We start from the raw sequence: 8,989 nt of genomic DNA on the forward strand, positions 1-8,989 counted from the left end.
TAAAATAATATACCGCTTTTTTATACAATTCAAATTACATTGTATTTTTATATTAACAATATTGTAATGAACTTATTTTAATTAAGATAATCATGGTTACATTTATATGGTTACCTAATACTTAATATATTTTAATAAACAAATATTATGTTATCAATTAAATTAATAAACAATAAAATTTTCAAATTAAGCCATAGGTTAAATTATATAATATGAAATCTTAGTCGTGGTTTAAACCATATTCGTAACTGTTTTTATCACGATTATACTACCGCGCAGTCTGTTAACTGTCAACGGCAATAACTGATGAGAGATAACGATAATGAACTGATAAATGTTAAATTCAATGATTGCTACGTTATATTTTTTAAATATTGCAGAATTTGTATTATTATTCAGTAAAACTATATTATATTTTCACCACTAAAATGAGCGAAAAAAGAAAAAGTGGCACATCCCTTCAACGAGAAAAAAATAAAAAGTTATTAGTAGCAATTGATTTCTCTTGTCATATTATGGCTAGTATGTTTAAAAAAATCGAAAACAATCTGATGAAAAGTGTTGTAAGTACCTATTAAAATAGCATATGATGAATGTTTTCAATACATGTATTATGTACCAACTAATTTTTTTATAGTAATCTGATATTATTGAAAGCAAAAACGAATCAAATGATAATGTTTATTATGTAGTTAAGTAACATAAAATCAATCAACATGACTGTAGATGTGAGTTAATTAATTTAATATTATATATTAAAATAGTATTTTATACATTTATAGTGTTTGATTTTATGTACGAATTTGTTTATTTACTTTATACATTATTTAGAAATTAAATAATTTATCATCTACTAGCCAAAATATATCAAAATAAAATTTTGTAGTTGACAATGTCAAACCTCGAATTATTAATTTTGACTATAAATTAAGTTGTATAGAACAAACAATAAAAAATGAAAATGAGGTCCCTAGAATGTTAATAATAATAACTTTACCCAATTAAATATATTTTAACATTTAAGAAGAAATATATGACCGATAGCACATTTCACAAAATGTTCCTGGAGTTCTTCATTTATTTGATGACTATGTTAATTTTGAACCTCTCGATAATTGTAAGCGTATTCCGTTTTGAAAACTTCATGAAAGTTATAAAAGTTATAAAGTCAGAAAGCACAAAAAACTACTAGAACAACTAATTAATAGATTTATAGAAATGTATGACCTAACCTACAGCAAATTATGTTGATAAATCATGGTGGTATGTTAGTGGCCATGCCCATTATACATACTTAAATTCTATTATTTACATATAAATATTTTATAGCTATAAAAATATTTTTAATGTATATATATTATTTTTAAATTACCTTTAAGTAGATTAATTTTTTACCAACTTACATTATTAATATATTATATTATTAAAAATAATAAAATTAATATTATATACCTATTAAAAATAATATAATATATTAATAATGTAAGTTGGTGAAAAATGAATCTATTATATATTATTGATATTAAATACAATAAATTTATAAAATTTAATTAAAAGCTATTTATTATTGGGCAATTATTATGTTAAAAGAAGCTGTGTTTTTGTTTGTTTTATATGTATATAATGTAGAATCTACTATGTTATAAATTATTTAAGTCAGGGTACCACAATACTATAGTACTATACCACTATGCTCAGTGGCCCCCAATTTTTGAATTAGCTGCCTATTATAGTATTGTAAGAAATTAAATACCAATTATAATTATGTTTATTAATAAAATATTTAATTTATCAATAATTTAATGCGTTATTTAGATAATTATTTCAAATTATGCGGGTCATAGTTCATTTTTTAAATGAAGATTGCATATTAACTGTGCCAGAAACATGGTACCAAAGGAAGGGAAATGCACGAGCATGAAGAAAAAAGATTATCCTACCAAAAAAGAATACAAGTGGTTACCTGCAAGAGTTCTAGGCCGAAAATATGGTAGGTTTTTATAAATATAATTGTAAAATATATAAGTACTTCTAATACATCAGTTAATATAAATATACATGTTGTACTAAAAAAAATGTATTTTTTCAGCAACTTTTAAAGAGGCTCGTGCTAAATCAAAAATGGCACAACTTTTAAGCGATTTATCAGAAATGATACTAGTACATATAGATCAAATAAAAATGAATTAAAAAGAAAAATGGAGAGTCCTCCTTTTCTAAAGCCTAATAGTAAGTATATCAGTTAATCTAAATAATTTTAAAATTATTTATTTTAATTTATTCTAAATCACTATTTGAGATTAATTATGAAAATAATTATATATAATGTTAATTTGATGGTATATTAAAATTGAAATTGTTTAGGAAAAATAAAGAAGAATTGTAAAAAAGAGGCCATTAATGTTATTGAATAGTCAGACTTTGAAGACTATAATTCTGACAAAGACCCAAAGTATCGCCAACCATTAGGTAGGTTAATTATTTAATTTTTAGTAACAATAATTATATTAATATATATTATATAGTACATTTAATAGCTTCACCAGGATCTTGCAAAGTGATGCACAAGTTAATGGGAATAGTAATTAAATTTTGAAGTCCCCTATTGGAAAAAATTTTAATTGAAACTGCAGATGATTACAATTTTAATAATAAATTGCCAACACTATTATCATCTGAAAGTACTCCATCATTATTTACTTCTGAAAAAAAAGTTTTATTGACAGCTTTTGAACATTGTGCCGAATCTCAAAGTAAAATTCAGTTGTAATTTAAAAATGTATTGAAGTTGTTTGTTATTATTTTATATTTGTTTAAAGGATCAATAGTACCTCAGTTATTTAAATGTAGTCCAAATAATGATTATGATTGTCGCATAACTGATACAGGTATGTCTTATTAAATAATATACAGATTTGATGTAGATATTTAAGTCATCAAAATTCTATATATAATATGGATCATGTACTATACTCATAGAGCATGTATGATGATATATATATATATATATATATATAAGTTGTACATTTTTATTTTAAATAAAATAATTATTATGTTATTAATTGCAGTTTTTAAAAATTTTCTAATAAATTGATTAAAATAAAACATGAAATAGCTGCTATACTTTCAGCTGTTAATTCAACTCATATATCATTGGATGGACATATTAATAACTTGGGGCATTTAACTGAATATTTAAACAAAGCAACACCAAAAAAAGTGTGGTTAACTATAAAATCATTTAATAAATACTGAACATTGATTTAATTTGATATTTGTGAATTTTATTCTCTTAATTCTTTATATTCTTAATAGATATATTTAAATTTCTAAATTAATGTATCAATATATTTTTTAATATAAATAAATAGAATTATGCATTTTAATTTTATTTTTCAGCAATATTATTTTAAATATAATAATGTTTCAGTACCTACTTTATTTATAATTTGAATTTTAAAAATATTAGTGTCATATTAGTGTAATCAATATTAGTATAGTGTTTTTAAGGCGGACAAAAAATAATGTCATAATGTTATAACATTTGGTTAATATTATTTAAACTAACTTGGAATATTTTAGAAACATTATAAATTATATTTTAAATGTTATTGGAATATTTCAATAACTTTAATTTGCTGTCTAGAATGAGACTAATTAATATTTTCATAAAAAAAAAATAATAACATTAAATATAAATACTTAAAAAAAATGTATAAAACTTATTTAACTATATTAAAAGTCATCTAATAAAAAATTCAACAAGTTTTGAAAAATAAAAATGTTGAAGATGAATGAAGAAAACAACGATATTTGAAAATAAAAGATAAAGCACACATTGAACAATTTAAAATGCACTTATTCCTCAATTTTACTCAAAATGTGTATCTAAACTCAAAAGATTAATTAAAATTTAATTGATACTCAATCAATATTTTTTTGACGTTTGATAACAAATGCAGCATAACACCAATCAAACAAATAATTTATTACACAATGAACAAATACAAAACATCACTAAAAATAAAATAACACTTAGTAAATCCAACTGACTAAATTTTTATCTTGAACTTAGTGGATTTTAATCTATATATACCTATTCTATAATATACTTTATTATAAGAAATATTAATTTGTATTCAAATAAATCCAAAAAAATTGACATTTATTTGACTGTTAAAAAAAAAAAAGGTAAATTTTACAGAATTGTATTGAGATCAACTCAACTCTGCTATATGGTTCAGAGTGTTGGGCGGTTGACTGGAGAATAAAACAGAGTATGAGTGTTGCGGAAATGAAAATGCTTAGATGGATGAGAGAAGAGGTTAGGATATGACAAGAGAAAATAGAATGAAGAACGAATATGTGAGAACTAGTATTGATATATTGTCTATAATGGTTATGATGAGAGAAAATAGACTGAGATGATTTGGCCATGAGATGAGACCAGAAGAAACAAATGCAGTAAGAATTGTTATGAAAATGAATGTTGAAGGAAAAAGAGAAAGAGAAAAAACCAAAAAAGAAATGGTTAGATACGATTGAAAATTATATGAGGTCCATTGGTGTGTGCATAGGGGATATAGAAAATTAAGACTAGTAGAAGTTTAGGGCATGAGTAGCCAACCCCAAATAGTTGGGAAAAAGGCGAAGGAGAATAGGAAGAATTAATTTACCTGTTATATAATGCATAATGATTTCAAACCCTCATCTGACAGTATAATATTCAAAAAAAAGTTAGGTAAATATACCTTATAGGTATTATTCACTATAACATAACAACGAGGTGGCGACTGTAATCGACGGTTAAAATAAGATACTAATCGAATATTAGTAAAAAATAATAAAATGTAGATATAGTAATATTCACTAAAATACGACAACTACGAATATAATAGGTGAAATAAAATCAGACAAGTCTTAAGTTATCGGGATAATGGTCAATAAGAAACAATAACTAGTGAACTAGTGTGAAATCAGTAAAAATGAATAAAAATGTCAATAGATGATTTAAGAAGTAATAAACACCAAAAAATGCAAAATAAATATTAGTTATTCGGATTCACTTGCTAATGAAACAAATTTGTGGCCAGGAGAGCACTGTCTAAAAAGTTAAAAAAAAGAAAATACAAAATGCATTAACTTCCGAGCTCTACTTATCACTTATAACACATTATCTACTGTCATAAATATTTATCACATAGATATTACTAGCACATACAAATAGAGTTAAATACTGATTATACAAAAAATATGTTGAGGCAATAATAACAATAATATAATAATAATTAATAACAATTATTGAAATTCAAAATTATTTTGTTTAAATAGGAAATATAAAAAAAAGTAAACTAGGAGAGAAGGAAGCAAATACTCAGTCATGAAGGACAAGGACAAATTTTCGGTTTGGTATGTCAAGCTAAGGGCTCCCTTCAAGAATAGTAATTTTCTTGATTTGAAAATAATCACTATGTAAGTGGACACAGTGGTTTCTTTTGTTATATTTATTTTAAAGAATATATTTTTATAAATAAATTATATACTTGGAATTGAGTTAAAAAATGATTTTTATGTAATCGTTACTTTTATTTTTATGTATAATATTGTTTTTTTCTACAGAGTTGCTAATATAGTCATAATTTAAAGGTAAAAACATTAAAATTAAATTATTAAATATGGATTTTCTATCTATGCAATAATTATAGCTTTAAAATTGATAATAGATAAATTGGACTAATCTATATCGAGATGTAGCAATTAAGACCTCCATAAATGTTCAAATTTGTTTCCCCTTAATTTCAATTTTATCCTTGTCATGACACATGTAATAATACGATATTCATATTCTATGACTTATCGTACAAACTCCAAAGCTCTTTATTATTCATTTTTTACTTGATTATTTATTACTCAATTTACAATGAGCAACATAGATAAAGCATTTTTGATATTATGTATAAAAAAAAAATAAATAAAATAGGCTTTGTTGAAGAAAATGGCTAAAATTAAGGGAAAATATACCCACAATAATTTGTTACGAGAAATATTACGTACAAAATCAGTTGACTACACCAACTTCCAGTGTATGGACCATACAACTTTTGAATAATGACTATTATCACTACATCCTTGCATTAAAAAAAGGACACTTTTAGGCGCCAATCTATATCAGCTTCTCAATGGTTATCAATAACTTTGAGGTACCAAACAATTGGCTAGTGTCAAACCCCTCATTAATTAAAATTTTCATCAAACAAACCCACATCTAGATTTTGTTAAACAAATTTGATAGCAAATTATTAATTTGGTAGCAATTTTTAAAGGAGTTGTCAGGGGTTATCAATATATAAAATAAATAGAAAGGTGTTTTTGTAAATATCATCATGATAATCATTGTTGAGTGTTACAACTGATAAAAGTTTAGGAATGCCCACCTTTTCATTAGTAATTCCAACTATGTATAAAATATAGATTTAATTTAATAATTTAATTTAACAAAATACTAATATAATCATAGAATTAGAATGTACTAAAAATAAAGTAGGATTGCTTTTTCTACCAAGAATGTTTGCATATGATTACAGTAACAATCTTGGATCCCAAGTTTAAAGCAGTACCTATAAATAGAAACGTAGACTAAACAATTTGTTTAAAACTGAAATAACTATAGAATAATAAATAATACATCTAAATGGCCAAAATATTTATTCTAATACTAATAGTACTAACCAACTTATTAAGGGACATTATTAAAAAAAAAAAATCAATGACAAAGGCAAGTTTAATTTTACCTATACAAAAGAATTGGGTTTTTAGACTATAAATATTATAAATTGTATTTTATATTTATTTTGATCAGTTAAATTCAAAATTACTTAGAACTGCCACTTTGAATATAGATATCAAGTCCACTTATACAATAGAAAATAAATTCTGATTCGTTAAAAAATGTGATGCTAGAGGGACTAAAATATCTTAGAATTCCTAAAAAATTTGAAGTTATTTGAGACATTTGTTTATAGTGAAAAGATGTTTTCTAAAGCTTGTTAAATGGTAACATTCTGTAGACAAAGACCGAGTCCAGAGTCAGTTCATAACTTTGAAGTAAAAACAAACTGTAAATGGAAGTAAAACACTGATAAGATTTCAGTGTTGGATACAATGAATAAACAGTACACATGGTCCCTTAAATTTCCCTTAAATTTCTAATATCTACTGTAACCATTTCTTAATGTACCTGGATAAGGCGAAGAAAAAAAATGTATTTAATTTATCTTGTGATAAACGAGGAAAAACCATCATGATTATAATTTAATGAAAACCAGGAACTAGGATGATGAGGTAAGGATAGCTGTATGGATTTTTGTTGAACCGAATAGAGCGGACGACGGCATTTCATACGCCGTAGTAAATGGTACGCGTGATGGCAAGTGGTCAAAAACTGAGAATAAGCAGGTACTCACCGAAGGCATATAATAGCAAAACGGGCTCGTTTCAGAGCAGTGATCGTTCTCCCATTACTTGTATCTGGGATAACAATGACCGGGTGACTGACTGACCAACATTCGATGATTGACTGAAAACGTGAAAACCATACTAAAACACAACCGGTGGAAGACGACGGAAACGAAAAAAATAAAAACAATACAATTTATAAATTGTAAACTACGAACTATTAACTGCCAAACGCGATCGTAAAGTTGATAACAACAAGTTTCATAGAAAACAAAACGTCAAAACGAAACAAAAAAACTCGCACACGATAAACGTCAATACGAGAAATAAAAAAATAAATGCACAATCACATACAAAATAAAAATAAAAAACAGTTAATTGTACCCCGTCAACACTAAGTAGTACACGCTCAACAGGAAGTGAACCGCGAGACACACGTGACGAAGGAACAAGAGCAACTAGTATAATGAAGAGTTAGCAAAAGACGGACGATCACAAGGAAAGACGACCTAACCAAACGATCACACAAATGCACACTAACGCTCCACGACCAAAGCGACCCACCGTCAAGGTGTCCGTCACTGACAGCCCAGACCTCACAGTGTGGCCAACCCCGCAGTCGAAAATGTGGGACCTTATATTTTAAGGTCCCCGACATAGGTCCACTATGGCCCACAATGTCCATCTCCAGTATGTGTAGGATCCGCACAAATGTACTAATATATTTTTAAGAGAACTTATATTAGATATATATTTAATTATCATAAGATATTATTATCTGTAAACGGAAACGGCTATGGAACAACCAGTGATAACCGAAGTCTGATAAGTGATAATAGATTCGAAACGTGGATTTCGATTTTGAAATTTGAAAGTAAAATTCAATAACTGCTGATGACGCCGGGCAAATCGGAAAACATTCCACACAGGAATACAAATGATACCGTATATGTCCGTGGCACTTATATTATGCGGACCGACTGGCAGCGGAACTAGGGGTGTACGACGAAAATTCATGTTATTTCGCCGCAGTGAAAATAAATTCTGACTGATGAAACGATATTTTTGTACGCTTTCCACCACATCTGAATCTAGCGAATACACACGAGTACCTTCAGTGCCTTGTTACATATTTCCAAAACCAAAAATCAAATATATTTTGAGAATTTATTATTGCATCGGTTTTAGTATTAAACATTTTATTTGAAAATATCAATAAAAACAACTAGCTCGTGATAAGCGATTTTCGTGTAATGACTAGTGATAATGATAGTTTTGAATTTCTAACTGTGCATTTTGGCTTTGTAATCAATAAGTTATAATTTACTGCAGGTAACCAAGTCACTGAATAGTGAAAACGTTCAATTTGCAGATTATGATTATGTATACGGCCTAATTTCACTCGTATAATTATACTTAGATTTGTCTAATTATTTTAATTGTTGGCCAACGAAAACTTGTGATTTGTAATCTAAGCTCTTGATATTATAATGACGGGCGTATTATGTTTGATGCATACACAATTAGCTAGACT

General features: G+C 26.4%; 1 long non-coding RNA gene across 1 annotated transcript; it reads left to right on the top strand.

Moving 5' to 3' along the window:
- Window positions 1-424: 424 nt before the first annotated feature.
- On the top strand, window positions 425-5,476 carry LOC112688103. The gene is made up of 8 exons (XR_003149045.1): window positions 425-563; window positions 638-728; window positions 1,816-1,990; window positions 2,090-2,229; window positions 2,365-2,469; window positions 2,526-2,753; window positions 2,820-2,888; window positions 5,332-5,476. It is a non-coding gene; the product is annotated as an uncharacterized LOC112688103 (long non-coding RNA).
- Window positions 5,477-8,989: the final 3,513 nt, after the last annotated feature.

Source organism: Sipha flava, unplaced genomic scaffold, assembly GCF_003268045.1.
Source record: "Sipha flava isolate LNK unplaced genomic scaffold, YSA_version1 379_pilon_pilon, whole genome shotgun sequence".
Lineage (NCBI taxonomy): Eukaryota > Metazoa > Arthropoda > Insecta > Hemiptera > Aphididae > Sipha > Sipha flava.